Source organism: Thalassophryne amazonica, chromosome 13 (assembly GCF_902500255.1).
Source record: "Thalassophryne amazonica chromosome 13, fThaAma1.1, whole genome shotgun sequence".
Lineage (NCBI taxonomy): Eukaryota > Metazoa > Chordata > Actinopteri > Batrachoidiformes > Batrachoididae > Thalassophryne > Thalassophryne amazonica.
This window is the reverse complement of record NC_047115.1, coordinates 48493910-48516234: the sequence shown is the minus strand read 5'-3', so window position 1 is coordinate 48516234 and position 22325 is coordinate 48493910. Positions and strand designations below refer to the sequence as shown.

Genomic DNA, 22325 nt, shown 5'->3' with positions numbered 1-22325 from the left:
CCACCTTGAGGGTATACCATGCATCCCAGATATCCTTCACAATTTCCTCTGTGACAATCCTAGCCATGAGTTCAATAACTTCATTCTGAATATCATGCGACACGTATGTAGTGTTTTGGGGGATTGTGCTGTAAACTGTGGCCAATTCTTTATTCTGTGTTAATGTATAGTCAAACAAAGACAGGAACAGTCCACATCCCTTTTTATCTCGGCCACCAACTACATCAAGTGCGCCTCGTAAAGGAAGTTCGTTAAAACTAAGAAGACAATTGTGTCCATAATCCCACCACGTACAGTCTGTCCGGGAGAGCTGATCAGTGTTAACAAGAGTCGATATCTCTTTTCCCGAGGAACAGCGCTGCTCTTTTTCTTCCAAGCAGTAACACAAGCTAAGTGTTTCCTTTGCTGTTAGCATGGCTGCTAAATCCTTTGCCTTATCAGTGGCATGTTTCCAATTATTGTAGCCTGCCATAGTGAAAGTACAGTCACTGCCTCCAATTTTCGACAAGCAAAACAGAAAGCAGCATCTGCTTCAACCGAATATTCCAACCAATCTCGTCAGGTGTACCAACTACATAAGAATGACCTGGTGCAGTCATTTTTGTGCTGTTTTTCTTGGGATATGAAGTGAGCTTTGGTTGGGCTGGGTTATCGTAGCCAAGGTCCCTTGGCTGATGCAACTTACTACCTTGAGACTGAGAGCTGCGGGTAGACTGAGTAGGAGTAGACTGAAGAGACGGTTCAGATAGCTCCGCTGAAGAAGTCTTTGAGGCTGTGTCTGGAGGTGCTGGTGAAGAAGGTCTCGGGTTCTCTGGAGGAGTCTTACTAGATTTAATCCACTTTCGTATATCCATCATGTAATCCACTTCATATCACTTTCCAATACCATCTTGGCTAGCTGTCTTGAATAAATCGCAGTAACACCGTGCAATCGACGACTCTATACAGTGTAGCCTAGCAACCATCCCGCACAACCCTCAACCTTTTTTTTTTCACAATACCATCTCATATTTATTTGATCTTTATCCTGTTCATTTATCCTGCTTACATAGATGACATGTAAACAATAAAACTTTTTAATACAGACTTTTATTTAGCACTTGTCATTATTTCAGAATCTAGGCTTTTTCCACTCGTGTGCAAAATCTTAACACCCTCCCCAAGTGAGTCGTGCTACATGATCTGCCTTTTGCTTGGTGGACTTGACAAATCCCAGGAACTCCAGCTCTGAAGGGCCTTTCACACTGAACGCGTCAGACGCGTCAAAAATCGGTCTAAAATGCATTATTTTCAATGAGACGCGTTGCTTTTTAGATGCGTCAGAAACGTCGCGTCAAAAGCTGAGCTAAACCGACGCTTCTGACAGGAGCGCGCATTGCTGCTTGTCGGCAGGCTGACGTGGTCAAAGTTCAATCCAGTCCAACTTTCGACACTCTGAGCTGTGACGTACCTTCGCGTTGTCCAATAGGAACGATGCGTCGGGCCAAAACACGGAAGACTCGTGGCAGAAACCACTGATCTCTACAAAATGGATTGGTGTAGAAACCACTGATCTCTACAAAATGGATTGCTCCAGAAACCACTGATCTACACACATGTCACAGGACTGCTCATTTATAGAGCAGTTTTCTGAAGAAAAATCATTGGAAATGTTTTTTTGTTGTTGTTTGTTTGTTACCTCAAAAATTTCTGATTACTGTTAAAAAAAAGGTTAGAACACTTGTAATTAAAATAGCTAAATAAATCAACAAATGTTTCTTTAGAAATCTTTCATCTGTAAATTAAAACCATCTGTTATTTCAGATTAGATAATTTCTTGTTTAACATAAGGAACCTCGTACATTTATTTTTAGACAAATAAAATAACATGGAAACTTGTACATTTTTTTTAAGTCTGGTAGATTATTTGTATCTCATTTCAACCAGAAAAACAAACACTAAATAAATACAAATGTTTATTATAAATGCAACAGGAAATAATTTAACAATGACTGCAGTGTGATTGTAAAGTAGGATTTCTATGACATAAATCTCATGATAAAACTGAAGTTATTGTACTTGGCCCCACAAATCTTAGAAACATGGTGTCTAACCAGATCCTTACTCTGGATGGCATTACCCTGACCTCTAGTAATACTGTGAGAAATCTTGGAGTCATTTTTGATCAGCATATGTCATTCAGTGCGCATATTAAACAAATATGAGGACTGCTTTTTTGCATTTGCGCAATATCTCTAAAATTAGAAAGGTCTTGTCTCAGAGTGATGCTGAAAAACTAATTCATGCATTTATTTCCTCTAGGCTGGACTATTGTAATTCATTATTATCAGGTTGTCCTAAAAGTTCCCTGAAAAGCCTTCAGTTAATTCAAAATGCTGCAGCTAGAGTGCTGACAGGGACTAGAAGGAGAGAGCATATCTCACCCATATTGGCCTCTCTTCATTGGCTTCCTGTTAATTCTAGAATAGAATTTAAAATTCTTCTTCTTACTTATAAGGTTTTGAATAATCAGGTCCCATCTTATCTTAGGGACTTCATAGTACCATATCACCCCAATAGAGCGCTTCGCTCTCAGACTGCAGGCTTACTTGTAGTTCCTAGGGTTTTTAAGAGTAGAATGGGAGGCAGAGCCTTCAGCTTTCAGGCTCCTCTCCTGTGGAACCAGCTCCCAATTCGGATCAGGGAGACAGACACCCTCTCTACTTTTAAGATTAGGCTTAAAACTTTCCTTTTTGCTAAAGCTTATAGTTAGGGCTGGATCAGGTGACCCTGAACCATCCCTTAGTTATGCTGCTATAGACTTAGACTGCTGGGGGGTTCCCATGACGGCCTGAGTGTTTCTTTCTCTTTTTGCTCTGTATGCACCAGTTTTATTTGTTATTATCTATCGTCCACCTGGTCGTTACTGTGAGTTTCTCTGTGAATTTTCAGACCTTTGTCTGACTTAGTGCTTAGCTCAGATAAGATAATTATAGTGGGCGATTTTAACATCCACACAGATGCTGAGAATGACAGCCTCAACACTGCATTTAATCTATTATTAGACTCAATTGGCTTTGCTCAAAATGTAAATGAGTCCACCCACCACTTTAATCATATCTTAGATCTTGTTCTGACTTATGGTATGGAAATTGAAGACTTAACAGTATTCCCTGAAAACTCCCTTCTGTCTGATCATTTCTTAATAACATTTACATTTACTCTGATGGACTACCCAACAGTGGGGAATAAGTTTCATTACACTAGAAGTCTTTCAGAAAGCGCTGTAACTAGGTTTAAGGATATGATTCCTTCTTTATGTTCTCTAATGCCATATACCAACACAGTGCAGAGTAGCTACCTAAACTCTGTAAGTGAGATAGAGTATCTCGTCAGTAGTTTTACATCCTCATTGAAGACAACTTTGGATGCTGTAGCTCCTCTGAAAAAGAGAGCTTTAAATCAGAAGTGTCTGACTCCGTGGTATAACTCACAAACTCACAGCTTAAAGCAGATAACCCGTAAGTTGGAGAGGAAATGGCGTCTCACTAATTTAGAAGATCTTCATTTAGCCTGGAAAAAAAGTCTGTTGCTCTATAAAAAAGCCCTCCGTAAAGCTAGGACATCTTACTACTCATCACTAATTGAAGAAAATAAGAACAACCCCAGGTTTCTTTTCAGCACTGTAGCCAGGCTGACAAAGAGTCAGAGCTTTATTGAGCCGAGTATTCCTTTAACTTTAACTAGTAATGACTTTCTTTGCTAATAAAATTTTAACTATTAGAGAAAAAATTACTCATAACCATCCCAAAGACGTATCGTTATCTTTGGCTGCTTTCAGTGATGCCGGTATTTGGTTAGACTCTTTATCTCAGATTGTTCTGTCTGAGTTTTTTCATTAGTTACTTCATCCAAACCATCAACATGTCCATTAGACCCCATTCCTACCAGGCTGCTCAAGGAAGCCCTACCATTATTTAATGCTTCGATCTTAAATATGATCAATCTATCTTTATTAGTTGGCTATGTACCACAGGCTTTAAGGTGGCAGTAATTAAACCATTACTTAAAAAGCCATCACTTGACCCAGCTATCTTAGCTAATTATAGGCCAATCTCCAACCTTCCTTTTCTCTCATAAATTCTTGAAAGGGTAGTTGTAAAACAGCTAACTGATCATCTGCAGAGGATGGTCTATTGAACAGTTTCAGTCAGGTTTTAGAATTCATCATAGTACAGAAACAGCATTAGTGAAGGTTACAAATGATCTTCTTATGGCCTCGGACAGTGGACTCATCTCTGTGCTTGTTCTGTTAGACCTCAGTGCTGCTTTTGATACTGTTGACCATAAAATTTTATTACAGAGATTAGAGCATGCCATAGGTATTAAAGGCACTGCGCTGCGGTGGTTTGAATCATATTTATCTAATAGATTACAATTTGTTCATGTAAATGGGGAATCTCTTCACAGACTAAGGTTAATTATGGAGTTCCACAAGGTTCTGTGCTAGGACCAATTTTATTCACTTTATACATGCTTCCCTTAGGCAGTATTATTAGACGGCATTGCTTAAATTTTCATTGTTACTCAGATGATACCCAGGTTTATCTATCCATGAAGCCAGAGGACACACACCAATTAGCTAAACTGCAGGATTATCTTACAGACATAAAGACATGGATGACCTCTAATTTTCTGCTTTTAAACTCAGATAAAACTGAAGTTATTGTACTTGGCCCCACAAATCTTAGAAACATGGTGTCTAACCAGATCCTTACTCTGGATGGCATTACCCTGACCTCTAGTAATACTGTGAGAAATCTTGGAGTCATTTTTGATCAGGATATGTCATTCAAAGCGCATATTAAACAATATGTAGGACTGCTTTTTTGCATTTACGCAATATCTCTAAAATTAGAAAGGTCTTGTCTCAGAGTGATGATGAAAACTATTCATGCATTTATTTCCTCTAGGCTGGACTATTGTAATTCATTATTATCAGGTTGTCCTAAAAGTTCCCTGAAAAGCCTTCAGTTAATTCAAAATGCTGCAGCTAGAGTACTAACGGGGACTAGAAGGAGAGAGCATATCTCACCCATATTGGCCTCTCTTCATTGGCTTCCTGTTTAATTCTAGAATAGAATTTAAAATTCTTCTTCTTACTTATAAGGTTTTGAATAATCAGGTCCCATCTTATCTTAGGGACCTCATAGTACCATATCACCCCAATAGACCGCTTCGCTCTCAGACTGCAGGCTTACTTGTAGTTCCTAGGGTTTGTAAGAGTAGAATGGGAGGCAGAGCCTTCAGCTTTCAGGCTCCTCTCCTGTGGAACCAGCTCCCAGTTCAGATCAGGGAGACAGACACCCTCTCTACTTTTAAGATTAGGCTTAAAACTTTCCTTTTTGCTAAAGCTTATAGTTAGGGCTGGATCAGGTGACCCTGAACCATCCCTTAGTTATGCTGCTATAGACGTAGACTGCTGGGGGGTTCCCATGATGCACTGAGTGTTTCTTTCTCTTTTTGCTCTGTATGCACCACTCGCATTTAATCATTAGTGATTGATCTCTGCTCCTCCACAGCATGTCTTTTTCTTGGTTCTCTCCCTCAGCCCCAACCAGTCCCAGCAAAAGACTGCCCCTCCCTGAGCCTGGTTCTGCTGGAGGTTTCTTCCTGTTAAAAGGGAGTTTTTCCTTCCCACTGTCGCCAAGTGCTTGCTCACAGGGGGTCGTTTTGACCGTTGGGGTTTTTACGTAATTATTGTATGGCCTTGCCTTACAATATAAAGCGCCTTGGGGCAACTGTTTGTTGTGATTTGGCGCTATATAAATAAAATTGATTGATTGATTGCACCACTCTGCATTTAATCATTAGTGACTGATCTCTGCTCCCCTCCACAGCACGTCTTTTTCCTGGTTCTCTCCCTCAGCCCCAACCAGTCCCAGCAGAAGACTGCCCCTCCCTGAGCCTGGTTCTGCTGGAGGTTTCTTCCTGTTAAAAGGGAGTTTTTCCTTCCCACTGTCGCCAAGTGCTTGCTCACAGGGGGTCGTTTTGACCGTTGGGGTTTTTCCGTAATTATTGTATGGCTTTGCCTTACAATATAAAGCGCCTTGGGGCAACTGTTTGTTGTGATTTGGCGCTATATAAATAAAATTGATTGATTGATTGCACCACTCTGCATTTAATCATTAGTGACTGATCTCTGCTCCCCTCCACAGCACGTCTTTTTCCTGGTTCTCTCCCTCAGCCCCAACCAGTCCCAGCAGAAGACTGCCCCTCCCTGAGCCTGGTTCTGCTGGAGGTTTCTTCCTGTTAAAGGGAGTTTTTCCTTCCCCACTGTCGCCAAGTGCTTGCTCACAGGGGGTCGTTTTGACCGTTGGGGTTTTTCCGTAATTATTGTATGGCTTTGCCTTACAATATAAAGCGCCTTGGGGCAACTGTTTGTTGTGATTTGGCGCTATATAAATAAAATTGATTTGATTTGATGATGATTTATATATATATATATATATATATATATAGTCATTTAAACTTGTAATTTCATCAAAATGTGTAATTGCCTTTAATGTTATCAGGACAGAGTCATTTCTAAAATGTGAATTTGAGCACAATAAGTGGAGAGCTTCTACCTGTGCAAATGTCTTTTGACTTTGATTCGTGGACATTTTTAATGATCACTCTTAGCAGAGAGCTTTCAACCACAGGCTGTAAATTAAACTTTAAAAGTTTACTGGATAAAATATCAAACTTTGAACACGTGAGATTGTCATCAGAGGCTCTCCGTCTGCTCCGTCTGCTTTCAGTGATCGCTGTGCGTAATGGCGCAGGGTGTATTTGGAGCCCAATAGTATGTACTTATTGGAGCACCCAGGGGGCTATTCAAATGGGCCATCTAGTAATGTATCACTCCTGAAAACGATCTTTGGCTTTTCACGTGAGGTGAATCTGCCCTACGATTGGATTTTGGAAAGCCATGTGATGGTGAACCAATTCCGATTGGACACTCACATTGCGCACGTCATCACACAGCTTCTATGAGGAGTACAAAAATGGCCGATGGCTGTCTCCAAAGACCGCAGAGTTAACTTTTCAGCAAAAAAAAGAGTAAGTTTCTATCTCATATCATTAAAAAGTTATTTATAATTTAGTAAAGCTTGGTCTTAGCCATCGTATACGATGGCGTCGGCCCTCGAGGGTTAAATGTATATTTTTGTGGTATAACACAAAAATTCCAAGTTGCCTGTTTCTTTCAAATGCAGCATCAGTGTCAAACTTGCAAAACGTTGCAGAGGAAACACTATATTTGCCACATATTCCATTAAAATAAAAACTATACCCAAAATATCAAGTGCAAGTTTGAGACATACCACATAAATAATGGTACTTTATAAGAACTAACTTTTAATGCAAAGCAAATTGTGTCAGTTCTGTTGAAAATTAAAGGTTAATCAATTACAACCAAGTGTTTTGGAGGACAGGAAAGGTAAAACACCAGTTGTCATCTGCACATACTATACTACAATTTTATCTGCCTCAACATCTGAGAGGAGTAATTGACAGATGAATTTTCAAAACTAGTATTAAATGTCACACACAAATTTTAAAATATAATAAAAGCAATCAGAGATGGCAAAATTCAATGAGAATGTCCTGACTTCTAAATAAGACCACAATTGATAGGAAGTAAAATGTCAAAAGTGGCCCAATCACTCAGGGAATCCATCTGATATGGGAAGAAAACAGAACAATGATGAAATAATGGCATAAAATAAAGAGGCAAACATATTTAAAAGTGCAATATCTCCTAATGGCCCTTCTAACCTGTTGGCATAATTTGGAATACGCAAGTATACATGCATGAAAATACACTTGAACACTTCTTGGTACACCTTCAGTGTAGTTTAAAAGTAATAATCATAACAATCACATCATCAACAACAAATCCAAGAGGATCAACAAGACCTCTGACCTAGGTTCAGAAGTTTTTGTACCATGTTTGATGTGTGAGATGGTCTTATTTGTGCTGCATCATAACCCTCTCGAGAGTGGTCTCCTCTAATATCCTTGCCTGGGGTTCAACCTGAATGAAGCCCTGTGCTCTGAGAGTCTCTTGGTAACCACAGGTACAACAAAAATAGAGCCCTATTGCTCTGACACCTCAGCCAGTAAATGGGGAAGGCCATTGTAGAGAAGCTTTTAGTCGACATCCTGGAGAGTTCTGCACATGATGACATTTCGAACAAACAGCAAACAGCAGAAACACTCACTCCACCGAGATGGTTCAATTCTCACTTGTCACTTGTTTGCTGAACACTTTATTTTACTAAATAATTACATTTAGTTAGTGCAGTTGTGTGTGATATCGGACATAGGGGAGGTGATGGTCTAGTGGTTAAAGTGTTGGCTTGAGACCAGAAGATCCTCGGTTCAAATCCCTGCCTGACTGGAAAATCACTAAGTGCCCTTGGACAAGGTCTTTAATCCCCTATTGCCCCCGGTGTGTAGTGAGCACCTTGTATGGCAGCACCCTGACATCGGGGTGAATGTGAGCCATAATTGTAAAGTGCTTTGAGCATCTGATGCAGATGGAAAAGCGATATATATATATATGCAGTCCATTTACCATTTTACCATATACTCCTAATAAATAAGTTTACGAGAAGAGGTTTGTCCTTTATTGGCCCTGAGGTACATTGATACTTTTGTTTATTTCCGGTTTCCATAGTGTGAGACTGATGAAGTAACCCCTGCCAAAGCTGATACCCATTTACAGCTGAGTGGAATGAGACAAAGGAGATTAAGTGTCTCATCCAAGGACGCAGTCAGGCAGCAAGAGTTTGAATCGAACCCAGATCTACATGTTGTTTTCCCAGTTCCTTATCCACTGAGCCAGCTACTCTACATTTTATGAGAAGACACCCATAAAATGAGTAAATAGATAAAATACCGTGCATCCAGAAAGTGTTCACAGCTCTTCACTTTTTCCACATTTTATGTTAGAGCCTTATTCCAAAATGGAGTAAATTCGTTTATTGCCCTCAAAATTCTACTCACAACACCTTATAATGACGGCATGAAAAGGGTTTTTTTTTGTTTTTTTTTTGCAAATTTATTAAAAATAATAATAATAAAAAAAAACTAAGAAATGACATGTCCCTAACTCTGCACACCCTTTGTTAAATACTTTGTTGATGCGCCTTTGACAGCAATTACAGTCTCAAAATTTCTGGAATATGATGTCACACACTTGGTGCACCTATCTTTGGGCAATTTTGCAGATTTGTCTTTGCAGCATGTCTCAAGCTCCATCAGGTTGGATGGGGAGCGTCTGTGCACATCTCTCCTGAAATGTTCAATCAGATTCAGGTCTGGACTCTGGCTGGGCTACTCAAGCACATTCACAGAGTTGTCCTGAGGCCACTCCTTTGATATCTTGCCTGTTTTCTTATGGGTCATTGTCCTGCTGAAAGATGAACAGTCACCCCAGTCTGAGGTCAAGAGCGCTCTGGAGCAGGTTTTAATCCTGTACATTGCTGCATTCATCTTTCCCTCAATCCTGACTAGTCTCCGAGTTCATGCTGCTAAAAAACTTCTTGCCCTTTCTGTGTGGAGTTTGCATGTTCTCCCCTTGTCTGCGTGGGTTACCTCCAGGCACCCCTGTGTCCTTCCACAATCAAAACATGCTAATTGAGGGTCTGCTTCTTTCTCTGCCCTTGACGAAGGTTGAGTCTCTACATCTGGAGTTGGTCCCCAGGTGCTGGACTGTGGCTGCCCACTGCTCCTAGTGGTTGCATTGTGTTCAACTGTAATTAGGATGGGTTAAATTAAGAGGATAAATTTCATTGTATGTATGTACAATGACAATAAAGGTTCTTCTTCACAGCATGATACTGCCACAAACATGCTAAACTGTAGGGATGGTGCCTGGTGTCTGCCATCATGATGACTGACATTCATGACACAGACATCCTTGTCTTATCACACCAGAGAATTTTGCTTCTCATGGTCTGAGAGTCCTTCAAGTGTCTTTTGGCAAACCCCAGGTGGGCTGCCATGTACGTTTTAATAGGTTGTGTCTCTGTCTGGCCACTCTACCATACAGGACTGATTGGTGGGATTGCTACAGAGATGGGTTTCCTTCTGGAAGGTTCTCCTCTCTCCACAGAGGATTGCTGGAGCTCTGACAGAGTGACCATCAGGTTCTTGGTCACCTCCCTGACTAAGGCCCTTCTCTCCCAATCACTCAGTTTAGATGGGCAGCCAGCTCTAGGAAGAGTCCTGGTGGATCCGAACTTCTTCCATTCATGGATAATGGAGGCCACTGTGATCATTGAGACCTTCAAAGCAGCAGAAATATTTCTGTACCCTTCCCCAGATGTGTGCCTCGAGACAATCCTGTCTCTGAGGTCTACAGACAATTCCTTTGACTTCATGCTTGGTTTGTGCTCTGACATACACTGACAACTGTCTGACCTTATATGTAGACAGGTGTGTGTCTTTCCAAATCATCTCAAATCAACTGAATTTACCTCAGGTGGACTCCAATTAAGATGTAGAAACATCTCAACAATCAGTGGAAACAGGATGCACCTGAGCTCAATTTTGAGCTTCATGGTAACAGCCGTGAATACTTATGTACACATGATTTCTCAGTATTATTTTTAATAATTTAGCAAAAATCTGAAAAAAAAAAACCTAATGTTTTTCATACTGTCAAAATGCAGTGTTGTGAGTAGAATTTTGAGGGAAAAGTATTGAACAAGGCGGTAACATAAATGGTGGAAAAAGTGAACCACTGTTAGTACTTTACAGATGCATAGCAAGTAGTATGCATGTCATAAAACTACTGTCGGGTAAAGCCTACATCTTCTAAGCAGTGAGTTTTCATATCATCATGGGCCCTGTCTTAAAGATCTATTGTACACAGTTTAAAGTGTATGGACAAGGTGTATTTGAGGGCATGTCCAACTCCTCTTTGCTACTTACATGGCACATAATGCTTAGTAAGGAACTGTGTGCAAAGGGGCGGTATTTAGTCACTTAATCATGTATGTGTTTTTGGGTGCATCATTGTTTAAATCAAATGAAATGTCTTTGCCTTTAGGAGTGAGTAGCTCTGTTACCCATTCTACTCACAGGTAATAGAGAAGAATTTTAGTCATGTCATTGTATATTTCATGTCACTTTAGTTATGGTGTAGCAAGTTGTATTTCATTGTGTGTATGTTCTCATTATTAATCTTCATAGAGCAATTTGTGACATTCCTGAGACTCAAGTGAATGATGATACAGCAAGTACATTTTCATTGAAAAAACACGCGCTGTAACTGGCACACAGCGTGCGCTGGCCCATTCAGATTGTAAGTAAAGTGCGTCCTAGCCAGCCACTACTGCATCAGAAGTAAAGTGTGATGCTTGCTACCTGACCTGAGTACCACATGAACTACAAAAATAAGGGCTCTAGTGAATGGATCGTGATTTAAATATATAAGGCTGACGTGTACATATGTGTGTGTGTCTGTTTGCGCAGATACTATATTTTCAACCTAAGGGCCCCAGTGACTTCCCTTTTGGTGTCCCAGTCACCATAGCAAGTTAGGTGTGTATTGCTTAACTACTGTGGCTGTGCATAGCAACCACACCTGCACACATGGTCAGCTTTATATATTAGATGTACACTTGAAACTATTGCATTGTTATTTTTTATGTATTTTTACCCCCTTGTCTGTACTGGGTTTTTCGTACTAGAAGTCATGCTTTTGTACTTATTTGGCTAGTACTGAGACTTATATTTCAAAGCAACTCCTCAAGAATACACTGCGTTGTCATCTGTGGTCACAGGATGGTGAAATCTGCATGCTGTACACAGATTTGAATGAGATGCTCTCTATTAAGCTGGATGCCATCCATGGTAAAATGAGAAGAGAAGGATGATGTTTGAGGAGGACATTATGGCCCTGTCACACCTTGACGATTTCACCTGCGTATGCCGACATATTAAAAATGCATAGAATACCTGGTGTACATTTAATAAGTTATGGGTAAGTTTTGTATAAGTTAAGAGGACACTGAAGCATGCTGGTATACGTTGTAGTGCGGCCAGTTTGTCGAAAAATTTTCGGCCATGCACAATATTTTCGACACATGCCAGCATATGTCTCATCGGTCCCACATATGCATGACATAAGTTGTAGATAAGTTTTGCGATTACTGATATACATACTTGTAAGTTACATATAAGTTGAAATATATCCAATGTTGCTGTTCACTGACTGGCTCAACAACTGAAAGCTGCAGTAAGTGCAACTCTAAGTCTTGCCTGTTCATTTCAGCAAGATTCATCATCACAGCCTGAGAAAAAAAAAAAATCCACATAAAGGGTCCTTATTTCGGAAAACGAAAACTGAAAAAGCTTTAGTTCCTTGTCATGGCTGAAGAAACATAGCATTTTTAAAGAACTCCTGTGTTTGCCTGCTCTCGGTGCGTTTCTCAACCTGAACCAAAGAACACCAGCACCAGTGGTGGGCACAGTTCCACTAATCTGCTAACCATTAATTATCGACACTAACTTTTTTGTTAGTGGATTAGCTTTTGAACTAACTTCAAAAACAATCAGTGGACCATTTTGCTTCCACTAAATTTAGTTTGGCTAACTTAGTCGGCTAAGTTTTTTTTGTTTGTTTTTTTTACTGTCTGCTACGTATTTTACAGCAGTCAGGCAGCTGTGAGGAGCTGAGCTCAACTCAGCAGAAGGGGCCTGGCTGCCAGGCTGCTACAAAAAAAAAAGTCATTTTCATTCACAGCATGTGTCAAAAAGCATACACAGTAAAACAGGTTGGACTTATGGTTTGATGTAAAAACCAAAGTAATTCCAGACAGTTTATTGATATTAACGTTAATGCTGTCATTTTTAGAAAGTGAAAATATAACACGTCTTTTAATTTTAAACTAATGCACTAATTCTGAAGGTTTGAACATTAACACACACAGATTCCAAAAGGCATTATGGAAAAATCAGCCTCTGCTCACCACTGATTGGTTGATTTATTATATGTAAAAACAAAACCAAAACACAAGCTACTGTAACGTGTGTGTGTGTGTGTGTGTGTGTGTGTGTGTGTGTGTGTGTGTGTGTGTGTGTGTGTGTGTGTGTGTGTGTGTGTGTGTGTGTGTTGGTTTTTACTAATAAATGTGTCTTTCTAAAATATGTATTTTTTTTATTTGTAAAAAAGGCATTTGTAAAACTGAAAATTGTGTTTGTACTGTGATTCAGCTCAACAGCTGTGTCATATTTGGGCAGGTGCTATTTACACTGCCATCCAGTAGATGGGTCAAAATGCATAGAACACTGCCATCTACATAACTACATAACTTATTTGACATAGCCAGTGTATTCACTAAATTTTGCATTAGTTGGCAGTTGCAGAGTAAATCATCAAGATGTGACAGGCCCATTAGAGGGTCTTACAGAACAAGTCAAATGAATGAATCTTGCTCTCAGACTGAAAGACCACACTCATGAATAAAGAAAGGGAATAACCTACATACTATTCGGGAATTGACTTGTTTATACTTTGTGGGATAGCTGGAAGGACAACAAAGAGGATGGCAAGGTTAAGGTAAGGTAAACTATAAGGTTTTACAAATGTATAGCTGTTTTAAAAAATATCTACATTTAGTGAGTTAAACATGCATACTTGGCTCCGCATTGAAATGTTACTCTCAAGTTCATTGTTTTTGATAAAGTAACAATAATTAGCCTTATAGCTTCTACTTGCTAACAGTATTTTGGATTGTAAATAAATAATTTGCTGGTTAAATTCAATTTGCTTCTTGCATGAAATAGTAGCACAACATTTCAAATATGTATACAATTTACAGTATAGACTGATGAAAGTTATGTATGTTTTTCCTTTTCATAGCACATTTTTGGTTAGATATGACAAATACACTCCAATACAGTCCAGAAAATGTTATCTTCTCTATCACTCAAGTATGAGTTATAGCAGACTCATACCATAAAGAATACACACAATTTGTAATTTTCCAGCAGTCATTTGCTGCTCCCTTTCCTATTTCCAAGAAGTCAGTGAGTGATACAAAATGCCACCATAAACAGTGACAATAACAGTGACTGCCCATATGCAGGTTGTGCAATTAGACACTGAGTCTAATTGAAGATTTATTTAAAACTATATTCATATTGATTTTAATTTCTGGAATGGCAGCTCTTTATTTATGTGCCATCAGTATTAGTTACATCATAACTGCAATGACTCCGAGAACCGTGGATCAATAGCAAGTTATGAAATTCAGTGATATTTTCTGTAGGCCTGCCTGGGAAGTTTTTTGCCATGTTCATACCAGCTTATAAACACATGCTACTGCACATGTGCGGACACATTGTTTATACACCTTACAGTGTCTTTACATGCCCAGTCACATCAGCTTTGATGCTACCTATTTTATTATTTATGCTGTTTATTTTCCCTTCTGTTGTATTTCCTGTACCTCATGGATCACAAGGAAAACAAGACAATTATTGGAAGCGAACCAGCAAAGTAATAATCTCCTTATAAATAATGAATCTTCTTAATAGTCTTAAGTATCGCTGAATGTATACTGAATGAGTGGAAATGTAAAGTGAAGAAAACAGACAGGATGACTTACCTCGTAGATTTTACATGCATTATGCAGTGTATGTAGGCGTGATGTACCTAATGTGGATTTCATTGGCAGTTTTCTATCCCTGATCTTGGACATATACTGCAGTGTGATGCATCAGAGTGCTCCATAGGGGTAGGATTTGTGCAAATTCCAAGCTCCTTTGTGCTGATTGAGATTGTTGGCTTTGTAAATGAGGCAAGCATTACCTCGTAATAGCTGCAGCTAATGCTGTTTAATTAGGGCTGGGCTGCAAATATATTTTATATATTAAAGAGGGAAGAGAGAGAGCGAAGTGGACCTGCCACGTCTTGCTCTCTACCATGAGGACTGCTGAATAATGTATGGCCAAACCCTCAAAATAAACCCTCCTCAGCTCTGCCCCCCGGGGCTCCGCCGCCATCCCCTTCCCTCAGTGCTGTCTGGAGCTTCACTAACACACTCTGCTCTAAATAAAATATACCAGCTCCCTTCTGCCCTCAGAGTGAATGGATGCACAAAAGAAGGACAACATTAATTGATGTCACTTTTGGGACATTGCTTGCAGCAGCCTGCACGGATTTTTGAGCATGAATGAAGCGACTCGTCCTGCAGAGATGGCGACTGAATCTGTTGGTCGGATTCATGCTGTTGCCCGTGCATGCATGACTGGTGTGCAGACTTTTAGCTCCTGATTGATCTGAGATGTTGACAGACACCAGTGTTTGATTCTGGTCCTGTTATCTGTAATGTAGCTGAGGTTCTCAATAGGCTGACAAGATTAGAATGCATTACTGTCAGAAAACAACGTGCCCTGGGGCTGCAGTGTGCTTGTTGAGTGTTAATGACTTAGACTGTGCCTCACCAGTGCAGGCCTTGTGCTGACAGCCCACACAGTCACTTGAATCACAATCAACCATGCCTGTTGAATAGAACACCAGCTAATCTACATGACTGATTGATTTCCAGTATTAACCCCCCCCCCGCCCCCCCAACAAAAACCCCAATGCATTTATTGCCTCAAATATTGTTGTTTCTTGTGAAAGATGCTTTGAGAGATTAGTGAGCTTTTTGACTAATAATCAACTTTGATCTGATTGTTTTACCATTTGAAATAAAGAACAAGATACCTTTAACAGTTTGTTTAAACGTCTGTTAATTTATAGAAATTTAAGTGACATCTCTCAGCAAGATATTTTTTGGCAAACATTCAATTCAATATAATTTATTTAATTTATATAGTGCCAAATCACAACACAGCTGCCTCATGGCGCTTCACACAAGTAAGGTCTATCCTTAACCCCTGGAGCAAGCACACAGGTGACAGTGGTAAGGAAAAACTCCCTCTGACTTGAGGAAGAAACCACAAGCAGACCAGACCCAAAGGTCATACGAATAAAAAGCATTTTATACAATACAGAGGAACATCAATTTTTTTGAGAATTAAGTCCACGCAGATGTCCAGGACAGCACCAGGTGGTTTCGGGGGACGGGAATTGGGTCTTCAGAGCCAGTCTTCGAGCATAGTCCTTTTGCAAGTGCATAGTCCACCTTCATTTGCAGTTATGGGTGTAGCTGCACAGAAACAAAGAAGTATATAATAATAATAATAATATTCCCCCATCTTGGATTATGTTGTTCGAGCAACCAACCAAAGTACGCTGCCGTCATGTTGCCTTTTCTCATATTTCCAGTTGCTGTTTTGCATCACTCGGCATTTGCTGAGTGATGCAAAAGACCTGAAAGTTCCTGAAAGAGAAGAAGACCTGAAAGTTCAGCTACAATTTGCCAGAAGGTACATTTCAGATGCAAGCCTAGATTTGATGTGTTGTTGAAAGAAAATCCTCCTCTCCTGTATACATCGTCATCATGAAGCTGTATAACTGGGGATGCAAAAAGCAAAACATGTACTATACACAATTTCTCCAGTCACAGACAGAGAAGTCTATAGCTTCTTCTGTGTTGTCTGTGTATAGGTAGCTTCTCTCACTCTTCTCCTTCTTGCACAGTCACTCAGTTTTTGAGAACTGTCTACTCCACACAGATTTACCATAGAGTGCCATACTGTTTGTATTTCTTCATAATTGATGTAAGTAAAGTCCAGGCATATTTAGATATTTAGAAAACTGGCAATAAAAACTGATTATTTACAGGCATTATACCAAAGTGTTCCATCTTTTAGGCAACCCATCATCTTGGCTTTTATATTTTTAATTAATTTATGTCAAGTTGTAGAGATTTGCTTTCAGTTTATGGTTAAGGAAGATAATTTTAGATTTTTTTTTTTTTTGTATTTTTGTATTTGAAATGGCATACACAAATTAAAATGTGTGAAATACCAAGTGTTCCAAAGACGTTTGTACCCTGACTGTTTGTATGATTTCAAGTGATCTAATTTCTTTACAACTGTAAACAGAAAAAAAAAAAATTAAATTAGTCTTAAATAATTATACAGAGGTAGCCTTTTGAACCACACAATTGGTGCATGATATGCAGAGTTCTTCTTAACCCCCTGTAACCATTGCAGGCCTAAATTGTGGGAAATTCTGTCTGAAAAAGGTTTGTTTCAGGTTTTGCATCTTGTTGCATTTATTGAACTTCAGCTGTGTAATTTGAAAAAAAAATAACTACTTGTTTTGGAACAATCAAGAAGTTTTATTATTAGAATGTTACATTTACTTTACATTTATACCATGGTCAGTAAGAATTCCATGTCTAACTGGTGTGCATTATTTTCGTGTATACGCACACGTAGTTCGGCAAGTTAAGTCACTGTAATATCACTCCGCTCTGGTCATCACCATAGCAATGCGCAAATCAGTTGGCGCAGATCAGCTGTGTTTTGACAGGTGAATAACAGAAATGCGATAAAACATGGATTTCCAAGTGAATTTTAATATTTTTGGGCAAAATAAAACATTTGAGGAATGGGAAGAGGAGGAGAGCAAACAAGAAGAACAGCAAAAGCAATGGCATAAAGATTTAACATCGGACGAACTGGACAAGTTTGAAGACGGGAAAGAAGAAGAGAACACGAAAAAGTTAAATAAATATTTGTGTGTTAGCTCACTTTGTGGGACCATGGTATATAAATGGATTAAACAACTCAAAGCCCTGCATTATACGGTTTGAATGCACTTCGCGGAGTAACACCACTCCACGTGGTGCATTCAAACCATATAATGCACGGCTTCTTGTTGTTTAATCCATATATATTCCATTAGAATTTAAACAATCATAAACACATAAAGGGCATATGTTTATGATAAATATTTCAAATATTCTTTGCCTTTCTGTGCACCACAGGTAAATGTCTTTACCATTCTGCTGGATTAAATTGAGAATGGTGACAGAATGCAGTGCAGAGGTCCTTGAGGTTCATGAGATCGGGAATTAAATCATTAGTGCTCAGGTCTTTAATAAGCACCTGGGGAAAACTAATATCCACTTGACACTTTGTCCCAGAAGTTGCTCATTTGATGGAGTGAGAGCAGAGAGCGATGAATGTTATTGCTCAAATGCAGGCAGGAAAAGACGTCCATGCAAACTGACTGGACATCATCCCAAAATGTCAGCCTGTGTACATGCTATACAAAAAGTGGCATCATATTCCCCAGGATTTTTCTAATTGCAGATATCAGATATTGTGTTTTTAAAGCTCCCGACTGGTAACCTTTTGTGCATGAGAAAGCCAATAACAGTAGACTTTGCTTAGTGCTTTTTATTGACCCACACTACAAATGAATGGTTATTTGCTGGGATGGCTGCTGCTTCAATAGCAGTTTGTCTGCGTGGTCCCATTAGCTTTCATGGTTTACACATGTTTACAGCTCTGAGAAATAGGTCCTTGTATATCTGCAGTGCTGCAGACCGTTCATTTGACTTCTGAATGCCTCTAACAATCGTCACCTTTTGCCTCAACTTACAGCATTACAGTGCAAAGGAAAGTACCAACAGCACTTTACTTTCTCCACATTTTGTTGCTACAGCCTTATTCCAAAATGGATGAAAGTATTTTTTCCTCCAAATTCTACACACAGTACCCCACAATAACAATGTGGAAAAAAAAACTAAGAAATCACATGTACATAAATATTCACAGCCTTTACCATGAAGCACAAAAAAGAGGTCAGGTGCATGCTGTTTCCACTGATCATCCCTGAGATGTTTCTGCAGCTTAATTGGAGTCCACCTGTGGAAAATTTAGTTGACTGGACATGATTTGGAAGCACACACACCTGTCTACATATAAGGTTCCACAGTTGAGAGAGCATGTCAGAGCACAAACCAAGCATGAAGTCAAACGAATTGTCTGTAGACTCCTGAGACAGGATTGTCTCAATGCACAAATCTGGGGAAGGGTAGAGAAACATTTCTGCTGCTTTGAAGGTCCCAATGAGCACAGTGGCCTCCATCATCTGTAAATGGAAGAAGTTCAGCTCCAACAGGACTCTTTGGAGAGCTGGCTGTATGTCTAAACTGAGCGATCAGGAGAGAAGGACCTTAGTCAGGGTGTTGACCAAGAATCCTATGGTCACTCTGTCAGATCTCTCGCATTCTACTGTGGAGAGAGGAGAACCTTCCAGAAGGACAACCATCTTTGCAGCAATCTAACAGTCAGGCCTGTTTGGTAGCATGACCAGACAGAAGCCACTCCTTAGTAAAACGGACATGACATTGAACTCTTTGGCGTGATTGCCAGGCATCATGTTTGAGGGAAACAAGGCACCATACCTACAGTGAAGCTTAGTGGTGGCAGCATCATGCTCTGGGGATGTTTTTTTTTTTTTTAGTGGCAGGAACTGGGAGATGAGTCAGGATTGAGGAAAGATAAATGCAGAAATGTACATCCTGGATGAAAACCTGCTCCAGAGTGCGCTTAACTTCACACTGGGGTGACGATTCATCTTTCAGCAGGACAATGACCCTAAGCATACAGCCAAGATATCAAAGGAGTGGGTTCAGGACAACTCTGTGTTTGAAAATGGCTGTGCACTGATACACCCCATCCAACCTGGTGGTGTTTGAGAGGTGCTGCAAAGAAGAATGGGCAAAACTTCCCAAAGTTAGATGCACCAAGCTTGTGGCATCATATTCGAGAAGACTTGAGGCTGTAATTGCTGCCAAATGTACTTCAACAAAGTATTGAACAAAGGCTGTGAATGCTTATCTACATGTAATTTCTTAGTTTTTTTTTATTTCTAATAAGTTTGCAACAATTTTATATATATATAAAAAACTATTTTTCTTGTTGTCATTATGGGATGTTGTGAGTAGAATTTTGAGGGAAAAAAATTACATTTTTACTCCCTTTTGGAATAAGGTTGGAATAAAGTGAAGCGCTGTGAATACTTTCCGGATGCACATACTACTACTACTACTACTACTACACACACACATATGTACAAACTAAATGTTATATCTGATTGTACCCTGTGCATGTAGCTCTGTATTTTTCACAGAGTGAGTTTCCAGCAAGATAAGCACATTGTGGAAATATTTATGCTAATTTAATACAAGAAAAATACAGATTTAGCCCAATTCTAACCATGGCGTAGGTCAGTGAAAAAATATGCAAATCAAATCTTGACATAAATCTAGTACACTGTATGAGGAATACAGACTTTACATTCTTCAAAGTATACAAATCACTAAATTTACAATGCTAAACTAACAGGAAAATATTTCAGCTGACATGAAAATTGTTCCTGGCATATGATTTACATGAAAAAAAGTAAACTAATCACATAAGATGAAAAATACAGGGGGAAACATTGCAAGATCTTTAATTCCATTGCATATCTCAGAGTGCAGTCATTACTGTACTAAATTATCATCATCATTATTATTGTTGTTGTCGTTTTGTGATGAAAATCAAATATTTGTTGAAGTACATCTTTACACTTTTCATGTTGTCATGCAAGGCTCAGCTGTGGTTTGTTGTCTTTGAATGATTATTTTAGACCAGATATCTGGATATGACTATGACAATTTATGGGACTAAATAATTTCCATCTTTCAGTTTAATCAGGCTGGAAAATATGGAAAAAAAATATAAATAGCAACTGTGTAATCACAGTATGTGAATCTGATGTGCACATTATCATCAACTTACAATCAACAAATGTCAATGATTGGTTATTAAATTTTATGAAGTGCATGTTAAGTTACTTTTAAAGGACTATGCGTGCCTATATTATTTTTTATTCATGTAACTTCACTGTTGCAATTTGAGACTGCTCCACATTTTGAGCTTGATTTTTATTTGTGTTCAGAAACAAATTCATACTCGTCCTCTGCTGATGCATCCACTTCATTTTATTGCACAGAAGGAGTGTTGTGATAATTATCTTCTGAGATTTATAGACAAAATATGTCTTGTAAAAGCAATTAATGTCGATTTGCAGCTGGCAGGAGATTGTCATTGTCACTTTCTCACTACCGTTCAGCCTGAAAATATTCACAGCACCTACACTTTTTCCACATTTTATTGGCAGCATGGTGGTTTAGTGGTTAGCACTGTTGTTTTACAGCAAGAAGGTTATGGGTTCAATTCCCACCCGTGGCCTTTTGTGTGGAGTTTGCATGTTCTCCCTGTGTTTGGAAGGATTTCCTCTGGGTGCGCCACTTTCCTCCCACATTTAAAGACATGCAGATTAGGTGAACTGGAAATTTTATAATTGTCCAGGTCTCCCTTGCAAAAGAGGTCTCGATCTCAATGGGACTAACCAGGTTAAATAAAGATTAAATTATGTTACAGCCTTATTCCAAAGGGGATGAAATATTTTTTTCTGCACAATTCTACACACAATACCCCATAATGACAATGTGAAAAAAGTTTGATTATTTTAGATTGTTGCAAATTTATTACAAACACACACACACACAAAAAGGAATCACATGTACATAATAAGTATTCACAGTCTGCCATGAAACTCAAAATTGAGCTCAGGTGTGTCATGTTTCCACTGATCATTCTTGAGATGTTTCTATATCTTAATTGGAGTCCACCTGGGGTAAATTCAGTTGATTGGACATGATTTGGAAAGGCACACACCTGTCTGCATATAAGCTTCCACAGTTGACAGTGCATGTCAGAGCACAAACTAAGCATGAAGTCAAAAGAATTGTCTGTAGACCTCCAAGACAGACTGTCTTGGAGATATATTGTCTTGAGGCATACATTTAGGGAAGGGGACAGAAACATTTCTGCTGCTTTGAAGGTTCCAGTGAGCACAGTGGCCTCCATCAGCCATAAATATAAGAAGCTGGGATCCACCAGGACTCTTCATAGAGCTGGCAAAGTATTGAGAAAAGGGTGTGAATGCTGATGTAAATGTGTTATCTTAGTTTGTTATTTTTAATAAATTTGTAAAAACTTAAAAAAAACTTTTTTCATGTTGTCATTATGGGGTGTTGTGTGTGGAAGTTTTCAGGGAAAAAGTAAATGTACTCCATTTTGAAATAAGGCTGTAACATAACAAATTGTGGAAAAATGAAGTGCTGCGAGTACTTTCCGGATGTACTGTACTTGGTAGTAGACTGTTTAGACACAAAGTTGTCATGTTTGCCAAGACTGGTGTGTCTTGCACTCAACTTAAATATTTCATATCCTTCCAGCGTGTGTGTTCACTTTCAGAATCATCCCCCAAGTGGAGTCAGACTGCGGTTGGAGTAGATAATTGTAAATCGTGTATTGAGCTG

At 39.2% G+C, this 22325-nt stretch overlaps 1 protein-coding gene and 1 long non-coding RNA gene across 2 annotated transcripts in view; both read left to right on the top strand.

The window, feature by feature from the left end:
* Nucleotides 1-22325, top strand: part of LOC117523030 (neurexin-1a-like) — a 976202-nt gene that overhangs the window by 206209 nt on the left and 747668 nt on the right. The gene's annotated exons all lie outside the window — the stretch shown is intronic.
* Nucleotides 8729-21681, top strand: LOC117523033. The gene is made up of 3 exons (XR_004564391.1): nucleotides 8729-8814; nucleotides 12391-12395; nucleotides 21671-21681. It is a non-coding gene; the product is annotated as an uncharacterized LOC117523033 (long non-coding RNA).